The following is a 21,937-nucleotide window of genomic DNA, read 5'->3' as shown; positions in this document are numbered from 1 at the left end:
AACAAACAAAAAAAATGTGAAGTTCCAGCATCTATTGGATAAGTTCGGTTACTTTGTAGTTTTAAGATTTTTTGCGAACAAACCGAACTCTATTGGCTAAGTTCGGTTATTTTGGAACTCAACATAGTGGCCACAACAACACAGTTCGGTTAGACTGAATTTGTTTTTTTTTTTTTCGGTTCTAAGGTGGAGTTCGGTTACTTGGTAATTTTAATTTTTTTTTGAGAAACAACCGAACAGAGAGTTCGGTGAATTAGTTTTAAATCCAATAGAACCGAACTGTTCTTCGTGTTCTTCATTTTCAAGAAGTTCGGTTAGTAAACTAGGGTTTTTTGGAAAATCGACCTAACCGAACATGGCTCTGTAACTCCTATTAAAACCCTATTTTGATGATTTCTATTCGATTGAAGCAATCAAAATCAAATTAAAGCGAAGGGTTTGTTGGAAAATACCTCCGGAGTGGTCCCATGGCAGAATCAGGTTGCAGCTGGCGTCTTTTATACTCGATAAAATTATTATGTAACTGAACTTAATTGTGATTGCATTGATGTTGTTAGATTTCTTAAATAGGCGGCGGTGGTGGTGGTGGGAGGAGGTGGTGGTAATCGGTGGTTGGTGGTGGTGATAATCGGAGGTGGTGGTGGTGGTGGTGGTAATCGGCGGTGGTGGTGGGAGGAGGTGGTGGTTATATATATATAGGTGGTTATTAGGTTGGTTTTAAATTAAATTAGGTTAAAGATAGGTTAGTCATTTCAACGTTTTAGGACACCTCTTATCACTATAAGGAAAGTGTCCTAATAATATCATGATTCCCTCAAAAAAAACCATGGTCCCTAAAAAATCATTCATTATAAACCTGCCGGATGAGTTCTACTCACGGCAGAGTGGGCCGTGGGTATAGCGGGCCTTTTGCTTCGGGTCAGCAAATAGTGCCGTAGCAATTGTTTCCCGTGGAATTCTCTTAAAACCCAAAGTCGTGGCTAGTAAACCAGTAGAAGACCACGATCCCCATCTAATGAGACAACTCCCCAGTTCCTCCCACCTTCCTCAACTCTCCTCTTTCTTCGATTATGGATGCTATAAAAAAAATCGATTTTTTGAAACCGTATACACAGAGAAGATTATACTTCAGGTAAGTTGGGATTTGTAAAATTAGGTCTTCTTGTTTTGATTTTCTGAAACTAGGGCTTTAAGTAGTAATTATTTATGTAGGAATCAACCTAATTGCATGTCGATTTCAATTATTTCGCACTGATTTAGAATTTATCTTCTTTAATTTGGATTGTTTTATGATATTGGGTCAGATTTGGAAAAAGGAAATTCATCAATTTCATTATTCTCTGCAGGACATCATCGATTTTATCTGCACAAGCTGGTAAGAGATTTAATTTCTTGTTCCTTGATTTCCTGCTGCGATTGTCATACGTTTTGAGTTTCTTTTAGATGAAACTTCAATTTTTGTCTTGAAATTCCAGCTAATGTTCTTCCTTTATAACATCAAGTATACTAGGTTTACACTAGGTTTTTGTTTAGCACTCTATTTCTAATTCAAGTGTAATTGCAAAACCCGGTATGCATGTATTTCTAGGTTAGTCAAATACTATTTTTTGTTATTTTCTCAGAGAATGTTGTTTTTTCAGTAAGAGATGTGCATCTGGATTTGTACTAAGTTTCCATTCTTATGAACCCAGTTGTTTGAGGGTAGGTTGTTGGCTTAAGTATCAGGAGTTTATGAAAATTGCTTTACTGTTTGGTATTCTCACTCTAGAAAGAAAGAAAAACCATGGACAAGTGCACTATTTGCTGGGCTTCAAGGTGGAAGATAGTGAGACCTAATACTCCTTCTAAGATACTGCACCACTTCCCGTTAAAGCCTAGGCTTCAACGTTTGTTTATGTCTTCCAAAAATGCCGAAGACATGAGATGGCATGATGAACGACGAATTGATACTTATGATCCAAGTAGTCCAGTGAACCATATTGATGTGTACTTGAGACCTTTGATTGAAGAACTTAAAGATGTATGGGAAGGAGGGGTTGATACTTAAAGAGATTCTTTTAGATCCAAATTTAGATTTTTGTTTTAAAATTCCAGTCATTGTTTCCTTGTTCATGTGATAAGTCATCGTTGCATTCTATGAATCACAGAATAGTTTTCATGGTGAATGTATATTTGGTGAAAAAATGTCAGATTTGGTCACTAAGTATATCTATTGTTGTTTGGTTCTCGAGGGTGTGAGATATCACAACTTTATTCTTATAGCACAAAGTTAATTTTCTTCACTTCTATTTCTTCTTGGCCGTTAAGTTTTGATATACTGGTGCAAGTTTCAGCATACTAAGATGTGATCACCTGGTATGGAAATTTCGCACGTTTAAAATGAAAATGCCACTCTTCGTAGGTGAGATGATTACACATAACAGTGGTATTATGCACAATGTTAAACCTGAAATTATAAGTCTGTAACTATGCCCTGTTGTGTTGTTGACCACAATTTCTCAAGCTAATGTGAAATTAACTCTGTGTTATTGACTTGTTGCCTTGTTGATGTGATAAGTCATTGTGTTGTCTTGTTATGTGATAAGTCATTTTTATTGACCTGTTGCCTTGTTACTTATTCACTATATTGAAGGGGAGGAGACCATGTTAGTCCAAATACAAGATCGCTTAGAATTTTTTTTCAAATTTGACCCATTCTGCTCATCTTCCCTAGCAGGAAAAAAAACTTTATGTTTTCTGTCTCTACTGGTGGTAAATCTCTGTCTCTCTGCAAGTGAAGTTTGGCCAAGTAGAAGAGGCACTCGTTGATAATTAGGGTGCTCAAGTTGGTTCGTACTTGGTAAGTTCTCTTTCACGATCTCAGTAGTATTACTTTTTATTTGTGCATTTGTTATAAAAATTACTCCATATATGTTTTTGAGTTTCAGCTGCAAATTTCAGATCTTCTTGGATTCTCATTCTTCCAAGTGGTTTTGGTTGTTGCTGCTACTTTGCTGTTGCACATTCAAGGTAAATGTTACATGACAATAGAATCTGTTTTGCGTTGTATGAGCTCGAAAACTAGTACTCCGCCGCTTCCCGATAAAGTCTAGGCTTCAGCGTCTGTTTATGTCTTCCAAAACTGCGGAGGATATGAGATGGCATAAAGAAGGGCGAACTGATGCTTATGATCCAAGTAGTCCAGGGAACCGCATTAATGTGTTCTTGAGACCTATAAATTTCTCCAGTAGTTATAATGATATTCTCAAGAATAAAATTGTTCAAGAAAACTCTTTTGACCAATAAATAGTTCTTCTCGGCCCATGTGCTGGCCTTGTCGTATGATGCTTTGAGAAGGTAAAGTATTAAGATTGATAGATTTTTTTATGCACCATAGTGTTTCTCTTTGGAGAAGGATATTTGTCTCACAAATAGGACCACTCAACCAAAACGTGGAGCAGGGTGGCACTACAAACTCATGTACAATTTAGTAACTTACATTTATAACTTATATTTCGGATAGCTTGTTGCTGTTAAAATGCTGTTGGAGTATTATATTAAACTCACTTACAGGGATGATTCCTGAAATTGGGAATTTGATGAGAAATGAAATGGCTTAGAAATGTCACTAAGGATTTTAGTGTTTCAATGGGAATAATATCGTCATTGTTGGCTTTGCTTTCTGTCAATGTTCTAATATCATGATAAATTGATTATGTCAGCATCTGACTCCGAAACAAGCTAACTTTACCTTAGCGTATCTGGATTACTTTAATACCATACCAATTATCTCAATAACCTGATCCCACTTCTAGTATGCATTCTAGTCTTGGGTTTCTTTGTGTTTTGGATTGGTTTGTGCTTGGTTGACTCAAATTTTTCAGTTTTCATGTTGTGCTATATTGGTTGTTATTCTTTTGTTTTTGTGTATTTGATAAGCTATGGGAAGGAGTTGATACTTATGATACTTAAAAGAGTTTATTTTAGATCCAAAGTTTGATTTAAAAAAAAAAAATATTTTCCAGTTTGTTTTTGTTTCCTTGTTGATGTGATAAGTCATTATTGCCTTGTGTACGTTACTGACCTGTTGCCGATGTTCCTCCCATCTTAATGTGTATTTTTCTGGTGTATCTGATATTTATTGATCTGTTTAGGGACTTGTATGATATCGGCAGGGGAGATTTTGGCGAAAAATTCTCTCTTTCATAGATTGGAGCAAACCTGTTATGTTTGTAAAACCCATTTGTAAACGTCGTACAAAAAACTTGAGATGTTGATGGTCGAAAGATCTCCATTTCAAGTGGTCTCATATTCCATTGCCTTGGGGAGCTGCGTTGTGGCCATTACCTCTTGGGACGGGCCATGAGACATACATTTATTCAATAATTTATTCTCATAATTACATGGTTACTTGGTTTGGTATATATAGCCTATGAGGATATCGAATTATAAAGAACACCATCTTTCGGGACTGTATGGCTTAACGCCTTGGTGACATATTCTGCAATTCTGAGGCTTGTAGGTTTGAATTTTATGGGCAACCAGTTGCAAATTGCTTGGTATTCTACCATCCTTCTGGCTTGTTCAACTATTGAATCTGAATTTGTGTTAGATTATGAGTACATGTTTTATGTTTTAGTCTTTGATCATAAATGGCTATGGTTACCTGCGCTTCTGAGAGTTATCTATGAAGCTAAAAAGTTAAAAATGGTTGAATTTCTTGATACGAGCCATATTTTATAGACTAAATAAATGATTTAGGATATCCCGTTCGATTATGTTATTGAATTGAATTAATGGTGAAATTGGGCTGTGATGATCATTACACAGCTTTATGCCAGTTCTGCTTCAGAAAATTCTTGATAGAGAGAGCTGAAATGCGAATTCCTTAGAAAATTTTCAAATTTGACCCATTCTGCAAATTTTAGGTCTTCTTGGAGTTCCCTCAATCTTCTAAGTGGTTGTTGCTGCTGCTGCTGCTGTTACTTTGCTGCTGTACGTTCAAGGTAAACGTTACATGAAAGTGGAATTTGTTTTCCGATTGTAATTTTTTGTATGAGCTGGAAAACTAGTGCAGGACAGCTTCATTGGTAGTTTGATACTTTTGAACAAGTTGAATTTTGGTTTTACAGAATTCGTCAGTATTTTCTGGTAGAATGAAGGTTTTAGGGTAATTTGATTAACCACTTTATATGCGATGTGGTCTTGATGCTCTATTATAATACATGTGATGTGGTCTTGATGCTCTATTATAAACTTGCAATACACAGAACTGATAAGGTTTTCAGAGTTTATTTCTCATATAGATTAGCTTTCATTTTACTTAGAGATGGAAGGTTCACCATTTAGCTTCATCATCAGTAACTAGTAAGCATGTTACGAATCAACTCTTTTTCGATTGTGTAAGCGTATTATGTGTTTTTTTATCCACACGTTGTGTCATCTTTTTGTTTTGTCATGATGTGCTTACTTGTTGTTTGTGGTTCTTGCAGGAAATATGGATGAAAACCCACAACCTCCGGCAGCAAAGAAAGTAAGAGGAGGGGCTAAGTTGAACTTCCTTAATAAGCTGAAAAAGGGTGAGAAAGTATCACTGGAATTTCGCCGGGGTGCACCAGTTGGACCGAACGCAAATAAGATCTTGGCTTATTGTGGAAAGCTGGCTAAATGGAGAAAACTTCCCGTTTGACATTCCAGACTGGTCTGATATGCCCCATAAGGAAGAAAAGCTTGAAGAAGCCATTGAAGAGCTGAAGGTTAAGAAAATTACTTTAACCAATATATTAAATTATTTTATTGATTGAAGATTGCTAAATTTTAACTGATGAATATTGTAGAATATTTTTCATTATTCTGGTGAGATCAACTTTTGGGTGGAGGAGAGAATCCATGAAAAATGGAAGGCAAACAAACGTAACATGAGGTTGGAACATTTTGATGAGAAGAAGACTGATGAACAAAACCGAGCTAGTTGTCCAAACGAAGTTATTGACACTCAGTGGGCAAATATGTTGATATATTGGCGTTCACCTGAATTCAAGGTGAGAATGTTTACAGATTTATCGTTTATGAGTTTATATGTTAAATTATGACTTCTAACTTCTGAACCTTGAAAAAGAGTGAGAATGGTTGGTTGTGCCTCATCATGGTGGTACTAAGTCATTCGTGAACCACGCGATAGAGGTAACGACTAATATGAATCGGTATTGATAGTTAATGTTATGTAGATCTTGACATACTATATATGAACATATAGAAGAGACAACGCAAAAGAAAGCAAGTCGAGCGGCTGTGTATCAGAAAACCTATAGAGCCAAAGAAGGGAAAGGAGACCAGTATTCTAAAATCATGGGAGCTGAGAAACCAGGTCGGATTCGTGGTGTTGGTTCAACAATTAAAGTAACCAAGCTTACGGGAGAATCTTCTTCAAATGTTGTCCAAAACAACGAGGAAAATGCTGCATTAAGAGATGAAATAAAAAAACTGAAGGAGGATCAGGTTCATATGCAGAACGACATGGAAGAAGAACGTCTTGAGATGAAGAAAACTGTAGATGATATGAAAAAGGCTAACGAGGAATCACAGAAAAAAGTAGATGCCCTTTTGCTGCTGTTTGCTGATCGGTTGTGTATTAGCATATCCACAAATATTTTTGGCAGTGTATTCTCTAGATTCTTAAAGCTTTCTCGGGCATGTATGAGTATATCCGCAAATATTTTACAAGCTTTCCTAATTGCATTTTGTTTTGTAGAGGGACCTCCCACATCCAGAGCCATAGAGTTGTGATCTTATTACACGAATCTGAGGTAATGTTTTCTGCTTTATTAGTCTATTCATATGATTACAGTTGCTTATAAACCTCTAAACATGTTCCCCTTGCTGCAACATATTAGAAAGACGATGGCATAATTGTTAAGTTAGACTCTGGATTAACGTCATGGACTATAGTGATTTTTGCAGAACATTCTTTATTTTAGCTGTCACGACACACATTAGCATTATCGTTAGCCAACAGCTTGCCAACCATCTAATTAGTATTTGCGTACACCAGTGGATGATATACATTCATATTGAATTATTAGGAAATTTGGAAATGGGTGTACTGGTTCGGTACTACTCTGAATTTTTTGTTCTTTTTTCTTCCATGGATTGATTTATGGGTAACTAGGTATATCGGCTTAAATGTTTGATGGATATTTGTACTTGTTTGAATCCATAGGTGTATATGAGAGATCATATGTTCTTCTCTATCTTCTTAATGGTTTAGACCACATGTTATATTTGAAGGGATAAGAAATTAAGCCTCTGTAAATGTTGTATACATGGATATTTTCTACTGTTATTTGTCGTTGATATCAGATTTGATGTCTACATTTTGCAGGTTAATTTCATTGAAAGAACATGTTCAAGGTGTTGGAAGATATATGACAATTAACTTTGGAAGTAAGAAATCCATCTGTGATAGTTTAAGTATTTTATTTTCGTTCACTTTAAGTATTTTGTGTATCAAACTTAAAATGGTTTAGTATTAAGTATTTATTTGCTTCCTGTATCAGACTCAGAATGGTTTAGTATTGAGTTTTTATTTGCTTCTGAATGTAATCAATCGGACAAACATGTAGTACTTGTGTTTTTTAATGAATAAATTGTTTTTCTGAAATTGTTGTAAAGTAAATATTGTCTTGTTATTTTAGTGGCTAGCAGTGTAATCCAACTACGTAAAATGACCTTGGAGCACCCACGCGTGAAAAAGGTGGCTAATAGTCCCACACATGTGCCATCCAACTAATTATTACCCACTATAATATCCGTGGTAAAATGATCATAAATTATTAGCCACGTATAAAACACCGTGGCAACTTCGGTGGCAAATAGTTTTAGCCACCGGGGTATTTGTCACGAGGAGGCTGCCGTGGCAAGTTATTTTTTGCCACGGAATTTTGGTCAACTGCCACGGTTCTTTGATGTGGCTGAAACTTAGTATTTTTGTAGTGTACTATCCCTTAGCGGAGCTAGGGAGCCTCTAAAGAAGAGGCAAATCCAACATAAAACATGGGGACTTGGGGACTAAAGCCCAATTCCACCAAGAAAGTATCTGTAAGATATAAACGACAAGGAGGAATTAATGCGAAAGAACTTCTAGTTCAGTGGATTTCTGGATGACATTGAAACTTGTTTTAATTTTAATTTTAGGGGTTTGTTATAACAATTGTTAATTCAGTGGCTTACTCTATGGGAGCTATTGCAATGATTCAGACTTCTCTAGGTAGTGAAGCGTGATTAATGGGAGTCTTGGAACTAAGGGTGCACACGGTACGGTTCGGCTCGGTTCTTGCCGAGACCGAGTACCTGTACCTTCCTAGCCTCGATTCCTATTTTTTGGACCGGTACCTGTACCCTGTACCTCGGTTCCGGTATTATTCGGGACCGGTACTGTACCAGATACGGTTCCGGTACTGTACCAGATACGGTTCCGGTACCAGTCTCGGTTCCAGACAAATTTTTTCAAGCAGTGAGTTATACTGCCAGACTTCCTTTCTTGTCCTGGCCTATATGACCAGTGGAGCTCATGAAGGATGATGTACTCAGGACAAAAGCAATACCACCCGTACGGTAGCACAGGAAGGTTGTTCATGAATAGGGTGAACTACCCTGCAACAATTACATGGACAAACATACAGCTTAGCCAATTAAGTTGTTTGGATTGTAAATAAAAAATAGTAAAAAAAGTTTTAACATTACTAAGGTCACCTTACAACTGAAGAATAATAGGCGATTGGTGGAACGGGCAACTTCAGAGCAACATTAAAGCATGTTTGATGCTTTTCCTGATGTCGTCTCGTGATGAAGTGTACCACCGCACCATACTTTCAGTATTCTTCAGCTACATCAAGAAAATATGATTTGATATCAATGACAAGCGCAAGCAAAACGACCATTATACTAAGGTCTACATTAAAACTGACATATAAAACAAATGTAGTTACTTGATTTTGAGAGAAAGAGTGGTTATGACAAAATGGAATCACCTGTAACCAGTAATAGTAAGTAATTAGTACCATTTGGTGATATTTGTGGCGCATAACAGCAGGATGGATCAACTCACCAGCAAAGTGATCTTTGAGTTTAAAATGTCCTAATATCCAAAGTTGCTCTGCTAGACACCAATTAATCGAATCTTGAATCAAAGCCTTCATATTCACAACACCCAGAGTCAGAAACACTGAAAAAAGAAAGGTATATGACTGCTAAACTGTTTAAATCTAATGGCTATTACTACTCGGTACATTCGGTCCGGGACGGTACGGGACTTGGATAGGACTGTGTACCTGTATCTCCGTAGCCTCGGTTCCTATTTTTTGGACCGGTATATGTACCCCCTTCCTCGGTTCGGTACAAAAACAGGTACGGTTCCACCGGTTCCGGGACGGTCCATCGATCCGGCTCGGTTCCTGTGCACCCTAACTGCTACGGCGGTGCTTTGCAGGCAGTTATCGTTTTTAGATTTGTTGTAGTCACAGTTTAACTGTTGACACCAGTATCACAGTTTTTGTTCCTGGAGTGTATTGCAGTTTACTTGCAGTGGTGATTTTCTATTTTTTCCTGTCTCTGTAACGTGTTTAGACTGTTGCAAGCTTGGTACATCCATTGCAAACTGCCGCCGTCCCTGTTTTTGGGTCTGCGGTCAAAGAAGGATATGAGTTGTGAATTTTTGCTTTGATTATGCACCTGCAGTGTATTACACTCTTTCTTCATTGGTTGACAGTGCAGTTTATACCTCTACAGACTTTGTTTTTGTTATGTGTTTATACATGAAAATTACTACCCTTTAGCGGGACTAGGGAGCCCCTAAAGAGGAGGCAAATCCAACATGAAACATGGGGACTAAAGCCCAAGTCCACCAAGTAAGTATCCATAAGGTGGAAATGACAAGGGAGGAATTAATGGAAAAGAAGGAGGTTGCATTAGAGAAGAAATGTCATTAATTGCAATTAAGGAGGTTTAGGACATGTGACATGATGTCATATAAAGAGGGGCTTTTGAAAAATCTATATAAATAAGGACAAGGTACAGTGGAAAGCTCTCTTACCATTAATTCCTAGAAAGTTTTGTCATTAGGTGTGACTAGGACGGGTAGAACAAAAATCATATTCCATACTCAACATTACGCAGTTACAACCCTTGTCTGTTGAGACCTGGATTTGCTCTTACGGTAACTTCGTATATGGCTTGTCTTTCTTTTTACTACTCCCTCCGTCCCACTATTAAGTGACCTAGTTTAAGTTTGCACAATTTTTAAGGCAAGCAAGGAAAAGAGTCTTTTTAAGCATTTTTTACAATTATACCCTTATGGATAATAATTAGTGAAATTTAGAAATGATTTATCTCTCAAACTACTCCACGGATGTTCGCAAACTTCATACCATTGAAAAGCTTTAAAACACCTGCGTAACGAATATAAATATGCCCATCAAATTATGCATATTTTTTATAATTAACAAAACGGATAACTTTAGAAATATCTCATTGTTTAGTGATATATGTCACTTATTAGTGGGACAAAATCTAAAATCAAATAGGTCATTTATTAGTGGGACGGAGGGAGTATAACATTTCAAAAATAGAAATTAGTGGTAGTGATCACACAGGTATGAATATCAGATTTATTTGGTTTATTCTTTGATTTGTTTGGCAGAAGATCTTTCTAACCCCCATTTAGAAATCCAGGCTCCAACAACAGATACATAATGGGTCCAATGATTTTCAAATCTTACTATAATAAAGAAAAGGAGGACTTTCGTCCGTCCCACATTTTGGTGAAGCCTTCCGTAATATTACTTATATACTCTTAAATATTACCTATATATCCTTAAATGTTACTAATGTACCTTACGTAACAGTTCTAAGAAAAATGGATATTTCTGTAAAATGCGCACACAAAGGTTTCGACATGGAATTTCCATAAACATATTCTGCACATGTTTACTTGCTCTTCTTCGTTTTTTTCTTCGGAACAAAAACTAAACCGCAGAAACGATTTCATCTTCTTCGTTTCCTCACGAATCCCTAAATCATATTCCATACTCAACATTACGCAGTTACAACCCTTGTCTGTTGAGACCTGGATTTTCTCTTACGGTAACTTCGTATATGGCTTGTCTTTCTTTTTACTACTCCCTCCGTCCCACTATTAAGTGACCTAGTTTAAGTTTGTACAATTTTTAAGGCAAGCAAGGAAAAGAGTACTTTTAAGCATTTTTTACAATTATACCCTTATGGATAATAACTAGTGAAATTTAGAAATAATTTATCTCTCAAACTACTCCATGGATGTTCGCAAACTTCATACCATTGAAAAACTTTAAAACACCTGCGCAACGAATATAAACATGCCTATCAAATTATGCATATTTTTTATAATTAACTAAAAGGATAACTTTAGAAATATCTCCTTGTTTAGTGATAAAGGTCACTTATTAGTGGGACAAAATCTAAAATCAAATAGGTCATTTATTAGTGGGACGGAGGGAGTATAACATTTCAAAAACAGAAATTAGTGGTAGTGATCACACAGGTATGAATATCATATTTATTTGGTTTATTCTTTGATTTGTTTGGCACAAGATCTTTCCAACCCCATTTATAAATCCAGGCTCCACCAACCGATACATAATGGATCCAATGATTTTCAAATCTTACTATAATAAAGAAAAGGTGGACTTTCGACCGTCCCACATTTTGGTGAAGCCTTCCGTAATATTACTTATATACTCTTAAATATTACCTATATACCCTTAAATGTTACTAATGTACCTTAGGTAACAGTTCTAAGAAAACTGGATATTTCTGTAAAATGCACACACAAAGGTTTCGACATGGAATTGCCATAAACGTAATTCTGCACATTTTTACTTGCTCTTCTTCGTTTTTTTCTTCGGAACAAAAACTAAACCGCAGAAACGGTTTCATCTTCTTCGTTTCCTCTCGAATCCCTAAATCATATTCCATACTCAACGTTACGCAGTTACAACCCTTGTCTGTTGAGACCTGGATTTGCTCTTACGGTAACTTCGTATATGGCTTGTCTTTCTATTTAATACTCCCTCCGTCCCACTATTAAGTGACCTAGTTTAAGTTTGCAAAATTTTTAAGGCAAGCAAGGAAAAGAGTACTTTTAAGCATTTTTTTTTACAATTATACCCTTATGGATAATAACTAGTGAAATTTAGAAATGATTTATCTCTCAAACTACTCCACGGATGTTCGCAAACTTCATACCATTGAAAAGCTTTAAAACACCTGCGCAACGAATATAAACATGTCTATCAAATTATGCATATTTTTTATAATTAACTAAAAGGATAACTTTAAAAATATCTCCTTGTTTAGTGATATAGGTCACTTATTAGTGGGACAAAGTCTAAAATCAAATAGGTCATTTATTAGTGGGACGGAGGGAGTATAACATTTCAAAAATAGAAATTAGTGGTAGTGATCACACGGGTATGAATATCAGATTTATTTGGTTTATTCTTTGATTTGTTTGGCACAAGATCTTTCTAACCCCCATTTAGAAATCCAGGCTACACCAACAGATACATAATGGGTCCAATGATTTTCAAATCTTACTATAATAAAGAAAAGACGGATTTTTGACCGTCCCACATTTTGGTGAAGCCTTTCGTAATATTACTTATATACTCTTAAATATTACCTATATACCCTTAAATGTTACTAATGTACCTTACGTAACAGTTCTAAGAAAAATGGATATTTCTGTAAAATGCGCACACAAAGGTTTCGACATGGAATTGCCATAAACGTAATTCTGCACATTTTTAATTACTTGCTCTTTTTTTTTTTTTTTCTTCGGAACAAAAACTAAACCGCAGAAACGATTTCATCTTCTTCGTTTCCTCTCGAATCCCTAAATCATATTCCATACTCAACATTACGCAGTTACAACCCTTGTCTGTTGAGACCTGGATTTGCTCTTACGGTAACTTCGTATATGGCTTGTCTTTCTTTTTACTACTCCCTCCGTCCCATTATTAAGTGACTTAGTTTAAGTTTGCACAATTTTTAAGGCAAGCAAGGAATAGAGTACTTTTAAGCATTTTTTTACAATTATACCCTTATGGATAATAACTAGTGAAATTTAGAAATGATTTATCTCTCAAACAACTCCACGGATGTTCGCAAACTTCATACCATTGAAAAGCTTTAAAACACCTGCGCAACGAATATAAACTATCCTATCAAATTATGCATATTTTTTATGATTAACTAAAAGGATAACTTTAGAAATATCTCCTTATTTAGTGATATAGGTCACTTATTAGTGGGACAAAAATCTAAAATCAAATAGGTCATTTGTTAGTGGGACGGAGGGAGTATAACATTTCAAAAAAAGAAATTAGTGGTAGTGATCACACAGGTATGAATATCAGATTTATTTGGTTTATTCTTTGATTTGTTTGGCACAAGATCTTTCTAACCCCCATTTAGAAATCCAGGCTCCACCAACAGATACATAATGGGTCCAATCATTTTCAAATCTTACTATAATAAAGAAAAGGTGGACTTTCGACCGTCCCATATTTTGGTGAAGCCTTCCGTAATATTACTTATATACTCTTAAATATTATTTATATACCCTTAACTGTTACTAATGTACCTTACGTAACAGTTCTAAGAAAAATGGATATTTCTGTAAAATGCGCACACAAAGGTTTCGACATGGAATTGCCATAAACGTAATTCTGCACATTTTTACTTGCTCTTGTTCGGAACAAAAACTAAACCGCAGAAACGATTTCATTTTCTTCGTTTCCTCTCGAATCCCTAAATCTCTGTTTTCATTTTCAGTTTTCTATGTATTTCATCCCCTCCTCAAACAAAAACGAAGCGAAACAAAGAACTAGGGATTCTGATTTTTGATTTTCAATTTTTCTTTTTCTCCAATTGGGGATTTTTGAGTCATCCATGAAAACGGTGGGATCAGATGAACTAGATAACTCCAACAAACTTGGGCGAAACCTCTCTAGTAAGTATAAGAATCAGAATTCATTAGGGCTCTGCTGTAAGTGTTGTCAACTCCTGAGTTATGATGTTTGATTTCCTTTGCTTTTTTTTGGGACAATTGCAAACCAAAATTAGTTGTGAAAATGTTTTCTATTTTGATGCATGTCTCCATAGCAAATTTCATCTAAAACTTCACCAACATTGATCATACACAACGTCTAAAAACTATGCATAGACTGATTAGAATCTTTATTTAGTGGCCAGCAATAAAAAAAATCTCTTGATTAGTCCATTTTTCTGTTGATAAACACTGTTTAGTCTGATGGGATTTTTCAATAGACTGATTCTTCGTTTAGATTGGAATCAGTATTGACAACAAAACGAATTCAGATGACCCGTGACCTTACTGAACATACGGCACTGTATATGCATACAGCTACATGTCATGAGTCGGCATTGTGTTGAAACCCGCGTTCAGGGGAAAAAATTCAGAGTAGAAAATGCATTTGTATCGTTATAGCCAAAAAAATTCACTTGGTTTTCAATGCTTGATCTGTCTGTGAACGATGGTTCAATGAAAGGGAAACGATCAAATAAGCTATATGGCAACTCAATGGATAAGGAAGTTCAGGTTCATCAGAATTTTAAATCCCCAGAAGAATGTTTCTAAATGTCCTCCAAAAATTCGTTCTACAACTCATTCTCTAATGGTTGTTCAGTGTCATCTGAGTACATAAACCATTAAATTCAGAAGTTTGCTATATATGTCTACCTCATATTTTATTATAAGTGCCATAGTTGTTCACTATCTTAATGGTTTATAATAGGTCAGCTAGATTGTTGACATTTAGATATGCTACTTACATATCTTAAGATGGTGTTTGAAATGATCATCTTTGCAATAGTATCCAAATCTGAAGTGGGCTCATTTGTATAGTTATAGCAGATTTAATATTTTGTACGAAGAATAGTTTCCAGGAATTGTAACATGAAGCAGAGAAATAGAACCAGAGAAAAAATATGTCATGTTTTCACGTTAACGTATTGTTTGATACTAATTCTGTTATGTGCATCTTCGGTGTTAAATGTTTGCCTAACCCTAATGAGCAAAAAATGTTTGCTTGCTATAGGGGTTTACTGTCTCGGTGCATCTAATTATTACTTTGCTTGGTGATTTTTTCTCTTATGCAGCAAACGGACAATCTACTGGCATTAATCCTCAATGTAACACAGTAGTTAGCCTTTTCAGTTGTTTATCGATGTAATCACGTTGATCAGAGTTTGACATTATTGATGCAATCAAATATCCTCATATTTATTAGCTTTCTAGCATTGTGTTTCTTTTCTGACATTAATCAGAGGTTATTTTGACAGAGCATTCGCGAAGAAATACTTGAGAATCCTATGAGGCCGTCGTTCAAGGATAGGATCTAAAGCTTTGCAGAACCTTGGTTTTTTTTTTTTTTTAAAGTGCGAAACTTTCCCCTGCTGTTGAGCTCGAGAAGCCGCTACAGGTAGCGCAAGTAGCAATTGCAATTGTCTTTTTCTGTAATTTTTCAAATATTTAGTTTGAGCTCCCTCAAATAGAATTCGGTTTTGCTAGAAATGGAAAGGTTAGTGAATCTCAGTTAGCAAGTTCAAATTTCTGTATTATACAGTATTCCGATTATCAACCTGGACTTGGAAGTTAGGAATAAAAAGTAAAGTTTCAAATTTCATCCTAGACTTTGAAGTTATGAATAAAAAGTAAAGTTACCTTGACGAATTTATGGGTCCTAAACATAGTTGTTTGAGGTATTCTACATAAAAGGGATAAAAATTCAAGGATTTGGCAATGATGGTTGTACTTGATATTGCTGCTGCTGCAATACTCGATGGTGGCTATGTAAAGGCTAGCTGAACTGAAACGATCATCTTCAGGAAGCGTCAGTTTATATTCTTGCAGACTTTTGGAAGATATTGAATGCTAGCTCATGTAAAGCATGTTTCGAGGAAGCATTAACATTAACAGTTGGGTGTTTGCCGTGGTTAGAGGGATTATCCCGCAAGACAGGATGCTTCATGAAGTACTCAGACACATTTCCTTAATAAGGAAAAAACATCTAAAAGCTTTAAAGGTACCACGTAAGCGATCTATTAGTTAAGGAGATATGATGTCATAAAACCAAATTGAACTCTTGACATGGTTTTGGATATTTATTGATGACTTTGCAGTAAGCCCAGGACTGTTGATGATCTCAATTTCCGGTCAGTTGTTTCTGGAGTCGGCGTAGTTGCCGGAATCCTCTAGCTTAAAAAGAAGACTCGGAATGGCACTCAGTGTCGGTACTTGGAACGGAAAGGAATGGCATCGCGCGTGCGTCTTTGCTAGTACCAATAAATTAAACATTACATTTTTGTGCATATCTTGTAACCCCTTTAGCGGTCGATGCATTTGTCACCGACTCACAAAAGTTTAAGAAATTTTAAAATGAAAATGCCATGAGGCTCCAAGGAATGCACTCACAGTCAAGGAGTTGCAATCCAATTCCAATCCTTTGCAAGAGCCAAAAATGTTGATTAAGATATGTGGAGTGGACCCTTTTTTTTTCACTGCTGTTGAATTCACCGATACTCACAGTCCCGGCAATCCCACCAGAAGAAGAGTGGGTGATTTTTTTTTTTCAGTGGGCCCCACCATTTTTTTTTGTATGGATCCGTGTGCCCTATGTTAGAACACCAGAAAAGCATACTTTGAGTGCACGTGTTTTAATATTCCATTCGATTCCTACTATAGTCAGAAGTAAAACAAACCAGAAACTTCTTGTGTAATGACATCAAAACTTGCACTGCTAATAATGCCAAACACTTTACCATTGATTTTTTTTAAGATTGTTTAATGGTGAAAAACGTCTCCTAACCATCATCATTTTTGGCTTCTAATATTATGAAGTATCTTATCTTCAAGAATGCTTGAATAAAATCAAGATAAAAAAGATTGGTAAAGATTTTCAGATCAAGAGAAAATGATGAGCGATCAGCTAGATCAGGAGGCAGGTAGTAAAAATGGAGGTCACATACTAGTTGTACCTTACCCAAGTCAAGGCCACATCAATCCCATGCTCCAATTCTCAAAGAGATTAATCTCGAAAGGTCTCAAAATCACCTTAGCAATCACAGTCCAAGTTTCAAAAACGATGGAAACTAAGATCAACGGCCCCATAGCAATCGAGACGATATCAGATGGTTTCGATGAAGGTGGTTCCAAGGAAGCTGGTGGTCCGAGTGTGTTTGTCCAACGATTCAAAACGGTCGGTACAGAAACGTTAACCCAACTCATCGAGAAATTGCAAACTTCCGGTAATCCAGTAAGTTGTGTTGTGTATGATCCGTTTATACTATGGGTTTTAGATGTAACCAAAAAGCTAGGCATCATTGGGGCTGCGTTCTTCACTCAGTCTTGTATTGTTGGTGCAATTTACTATAGTGTGCAAAAGGGTTTAGTGAAAGCACCAGTCCCGGCTGACCAAGCTTTTTCAGTTCCTGGGTTGCCACCGTTGAGTGCTTCTGATCTGCCGTCTTTTGTTGCTGGCATCGGACCGTATCCCTTTTTGTTAGATTATCTTGCGAGCCAATTTGCTAACATACACAAGGCAGACTGGGTTCTATTCAGCACATTTGACAAGTTAGAGTCCGAGGTGAGTAATGACACGCCAATATATGGTGCTCGTTTTTTTTTTTTTTGGTTTTGGGTCCGGGAACATTGTCCTTAGCCGGAGACCGGCCACGCAAAACTAACATTTCCATGGTTTTTAATTTTAATTTTCATTGTTTGTTGGTTATGAACTGTAGGTTCTAAGTTGGATGGCAAAATTTTGGCGAGTAAGGGGTATTGGTCCAACTCTTCCATCAATGCACTTGGAGAAAGGGATTGAAGATGATAAAGATTACGGGTTGCATATATTTGAGCCCAAACGAGCTGAATGCATAAATTGGCTAAACACGAAGAAGAACAGTTCAGTAATTTATGTTTCATTTGGGAGCATTTCAATTGTAAAACAACAGCAAATCGAAGAAATTGCAATGGCGTTATCGGAATGCAAACACAACTTCCTATGGGTAGTTAGAGAAGCAGAGGAGTGCAAAATACCATCCAAATTTCTCGAGGAGATAACGCCGGAGAAAGGACTGATAATTAGATGGTGCCCTCAGTTGGAAGTTCTGTCTCACCCCGCAGTAGGTTGTTTTGTAACTCATTGTGGGTTCAACTCTACATTGGAGGGATTGAGCTTGGGTGTGCCGATGATTGCTTTGCCACAGTGGACGGATCAACCGAATGAACGCAAAATGCATTGAGGATTTGTGGGGAGTAGGAATGAGACCAAAAGTTGACAAAGAGGGGATATTTAGAAAGAAGGAGATTGAGTTGTGTATGAGTGAAATTATGGAAGGAGAGAAAGGGAAGGAGATTAAAGAAAATGCAAGTAAATGGAAGGAATTGGCTAAAGAAGCAGTGGATGAAGGTGGAAGTTCTGATAGAAATATTGAGGAATTTGTAGATCAAGTGATGTCTTTTGCAACTCACTAGCTTATTTTTAAGACACTTGCAGTTTAGTTTGAATCATCTTTTTTTTTTTTTTTTTTTTTTTACGGTGCATGTAAACTAGCTCTACCAATTATATCTAATGGCTTTACCACTCAAGGTAGTCAATTTCGGATTGTCTCGGTCGACACCGAGATACTGGTACAACTTTGTTTCGGGAAAATTCCGTTTTAAAATCTCGGTTTCATATTTTATATCCTCGTATCGATAACCACTTAAAAGAAATATAGTATTAGTAAATCTGGTTGTTCACCTTCCTCATCATCAACACCAAATAATAATTTTAGCTCAAGAAATTCAAACACAGCAACAAGCAATAATACTAGTGAGTGAATTAATCTTTTTAATTTTTGTATGTGAGATTAGTACCCTCAATTTAAAAAGAAAAAAAAATCCGGCCAAGAAAAATCAATTCCGACCGAAAAACACGTTTCCGGCCGAAATTTTCGCAAAGATTTCGTCCGACCGAAATTAACAAAATCGTGTCTTCTTAGACCGAAATCCGAAATTTCGCCGAAATTTCGGCCGAAATCGACAATGTAGTTACCACTACAAGTAAAGTCCACGTGCTTTGCACGTCACGAACCATACTTCTTTTCACAATTATCTTTCATTTTGCAGAAAATATGACACTGCATTCCTGTTAGGAAATAATGTTTCTCTTCCTTCTGTTAATTTAGGATTCTCTGATTGATGTAGATAAATAAATCACAATATTTTCACGTTACAAAGATATAGATGAGGATTCCCCACTAAATAACTGAACTAGAAACCAAGTAAATACATTTTTTCACTTTAATAAACTTAAAGTTGAATATCTTCTCAAGCATACAGAAAGGTTATAAAGAACATGAATGAACATAGATTGTTCAAAGAGCATTTGAAACACGTGTTTACGACTAAATAGGTTAAGCTCTGACCATCTACACTTTAAACCTGCAAAATATTTGGAAAGACGGCTCCATAATATCATCCAAGAATAAGTGTAATAACAAATAAAGATTTGTAAGCAAACCAAGATGCAAGTAATAAATGGGAAAAATCACCTACCCTGTGTCTTCTTTTATAATTACCATTAGAAGATCATTCTGAGTTCAAATAGAGTAAAGGACTATATGAGTTGGGTGTTCAACAAAATATTGAGCGCATTAAACTCACAATAAACTCTGGTCAGTATAGACATAACCCTAGAATGCGTCATGTGCAAGTCCCAAAATATTCCAACTAATATCACACATACGTGAAAAAAGACTTTGAGAATTAATTTTTATTCAAAAGAGTAACATACCTTGTCTCAACTATCGTAGTAGTTGGAGCTAGAAGAAGTCTCGAATGATGAGTATTGTTACAGCTTTGACAAAAATTCGTTGTAGCCTCCTATACGTCAGCTTCCTACATTCCAAACCTAGTAAGTGACAAACTTTTGTTTCGGTTTGATAGTTAAACTAAGATTATGTACCGCAGAACATTACCTTGGTTTTCAACCTAAGGGTATAACACTTGCCGCAATATTACTGCAGAATCTTTCTTCGTGTAATGTTCATCATCGCCTTATATAAAGTTAAGAGCGCAAGTGTTTCAACGTGATTCTGAAGTATCATTGAGAATGAATAATCTCTTCTTATCAATAATCTTTCTAGTTAGAACCAAATTTTTGCACTCACATAATCAGATAGTACAGCAAAACAAAAATAAACAACATTGTCTTATAGTCCCATTTCTACATGAGCATTAATCACAGCATCGCCTTATAGTCCCAACCTCCACAATGTACCAATCACTGCACTCGTAACCTTAGGAAATATCTTCAACTAACTTCTCACAATTCGCAATGAAATTCTTATCTACATGCATATTACTCCAGCAAAAAAAAAGAACAATTAAGAAACGCTAAAAGCTTACTATTAAGTGACCATCTATGGCAATTCAATATGAGAGAAGACTAATTGCGAAATAATCTGAGTTGAAGAGACTCTAAGTATAACAATTTACACCCTATTTCGCTAAATTCCAAAACACCCAAATTGAAGCAAAACTATCTGAAATTACTTTCAAAATTACCTCCTTAGAATTGAATCATTTGTAAGCCAAAAATTGAACATGATGGATTGATGGTTTTTCTTGTTTTGTTTTTGTTAGAGAACAGTTTGTATTGATGTTTATATAAATTTCAAATTCGACATTCATAGATAGGATTATGTTTGAACTCAAGATTCTGCCAAAACTTTCAAAATATACTGCATATAGTGGATTTGAAGCAAATTTTAATCAGATCCAAAATCAAGTCTTATGAATTTTTAAATGCATATACGCGACACTAAATGTTGAAATTGTTGTCATTGAATAAAAAACCATTTCAAAAACACTAATCAAACAAAATCCCTAAATTTTATAGAACCCTAGAATTCCATATTAACACAAAACGATTCCAACATTAGGAAGTGTACATACCGAATCAAAGAAGAGAAAAACAATCAGTTGAATTCTTGATCTCCGTAATTTGGAAACCTAGTCGAAGATTCAGTTATTGGGTTTTAGTTGTTTAGAGAAAAGAGAGAAGGAGAAAGAAGAACGATCGAAGAAGAGACTTTGTTTATGTGTGAGGAGTACTTCTGTAGTTTCGTAGATAAGTTGGATCCGACGACGGTAGTTGGAGACGGACACAATCCAACGGGCTAAATTAAAAATACGTTTGGTGTACGAAAAGTACGGTGGTACACCAAAAATGCATAATGTTTTCCGTTTGGCTTGCTCTCGTTAAAAGGGGAGATGTTAAATACATATCTAAAATGTCGTTCATTATGGACTCGAAATTGCTATTTGACCAGCTTTATGACACCGGAATAACAGCTAAAGACGATGTGGAAGAGAGATGATTTTGATTTTTTATCCACCTCATCGATAACCCACGTCGTCTTAATTCCTCATTTTCCTTAAAAAGAGAATGTTTCTATCTTTACCACATCACTTAAAAGAAAAAACCAAAATATTTCTATTTTTGTTCCTTTTTATTTTGGTCCTCTTATTTCGTTGAAACTAGGATACAAAAAGAACCAAATTCCCACATAATTGATTGATTTTATCGAACCTAGGTTATTGAATAGAAAATGAAAAAAAAATTACGGTGAGATATTGATCAAAGTTTAACATCATGAACAAGCAACTCTTCATCTAACTGAAATATAATCCCCGATCCGAATGACTAATTGGTAACAAGATTTGATCGATGAATAAAAGTGTTTCTCAACCTGATTGACTGGTCATCTAATTTTGATCGTTAATAACAATTCTCAAAAATTACAAATTTATGATATGAAATGAGGATTACCCATAAACGATCTTCTGATGCTA

At 35.9% G+C, this 21,937-nt stretch overlaps 2 long non-coding RNA genes, 1 other non-coding gene and 3 pseudogenes across 14 annotated transcripts; 5 read left to right on the top strand and 1 right to left on the bottom strand.

Moving 5' to 3' along the window:
• The first annotated feature begins 999 nt into the window (after nt 1-999).
• On the top strand, nt 1,000-7,639 carry LOC113329436. 10 transcript variants are annotated; one of them, XR_003349884.1, is made up of 10 exons: nt 1,000-1,132; nt 1,305-1,375; nt 2,717-2,839; nt 2,941-3,009; nt 4,908-4,985; nt 5,472-5,735; nt 5,817-6,020; nt 6,098-6,162; nt 6,236-6,785; nt 7,361-7,639. It is a non-coding gene; the product is annotated as an uncharacterized LOC113329436 (long non-coding RNA). The 10 variants fall into 10 exon arrangements; XR_003349886.1 differs by having other exon boundaries at nt 6,098-6,639; nt 6,731-6,785; nt 7,361-7,633; XR_003349885.1 differs by lacking the exon at nt 6,098-6,162.
• Nucleotides 4,406-4,497, top strand: LOC113330295. Its single transcript, XR_003350161.1, has one exon. It is a non-coding gene; the product is annotated as a small nucleolar RNA SNORD96 family (small nucleolar RNA).
• Nucleotides 4,633-4,712, top strand: LOC113330290 (annotated as a pseudogene).
• Nucleotides 4,784-4,894, top strand: LOC113330275 (annotated as a pseudogene).
• A 9,354-nt stretch (nt 7,640-16,993) lies between the features above and the next one.
• On the top strand, nt 16,994-18,626 carry LOC113329461 (annotated as a pseudogene).
• A 601-nt stretch (nt 18,627-19,227) lies between these two features.
• On the bottom strand, nt 19,228-21,174 carry LOC113329423. 3 transcript variants are annotated; one of them, XR_003349873.1, is made up of 5 exons: nt 21,038-21,174; nt 20,059-20,175; nt 19,875-19,978; nt 19,637-19,674; nt 19,228-19,522 (listed from the first exon to the last, which is right to left on the bottom strand). It is a non-coding gene; the product is annotated as an uncharacterized LOC113329423 (long non-coding RNA). The 3 variants fall into 3 exon arrangements; XR_003349874.1 differs by lacking the exon at nt 19,637-19,674; XR_003349872.1 differs by having other exon boundaries at nt 19,228-19,978.
• Nucleotides 21,175-21,937: the final 763 nt, after the last annotated feature.

This window comes from Papaver somniferum, unplaced genomic scaffold (assembly GCF_003573695.1).
Source record: "Papaver somniferum cultivar HN1 unplaced genomic scaffold, ASM357369v1 unplaced-scaffold_117, whole genome shotgun sequence".
NCBI classification, from domain to species: domain Eukaryota; kingdom Viridiplantae; phylum Streptophyta; class Magnoliopsida; order Ranunculales; family Papaveraceae; genus Papaver; species Papaver somniferum.
Note: the sequence above shows the minus strand (reverse complement) of the source record. Positions and strands in the feature narration are given on the sequence as shown.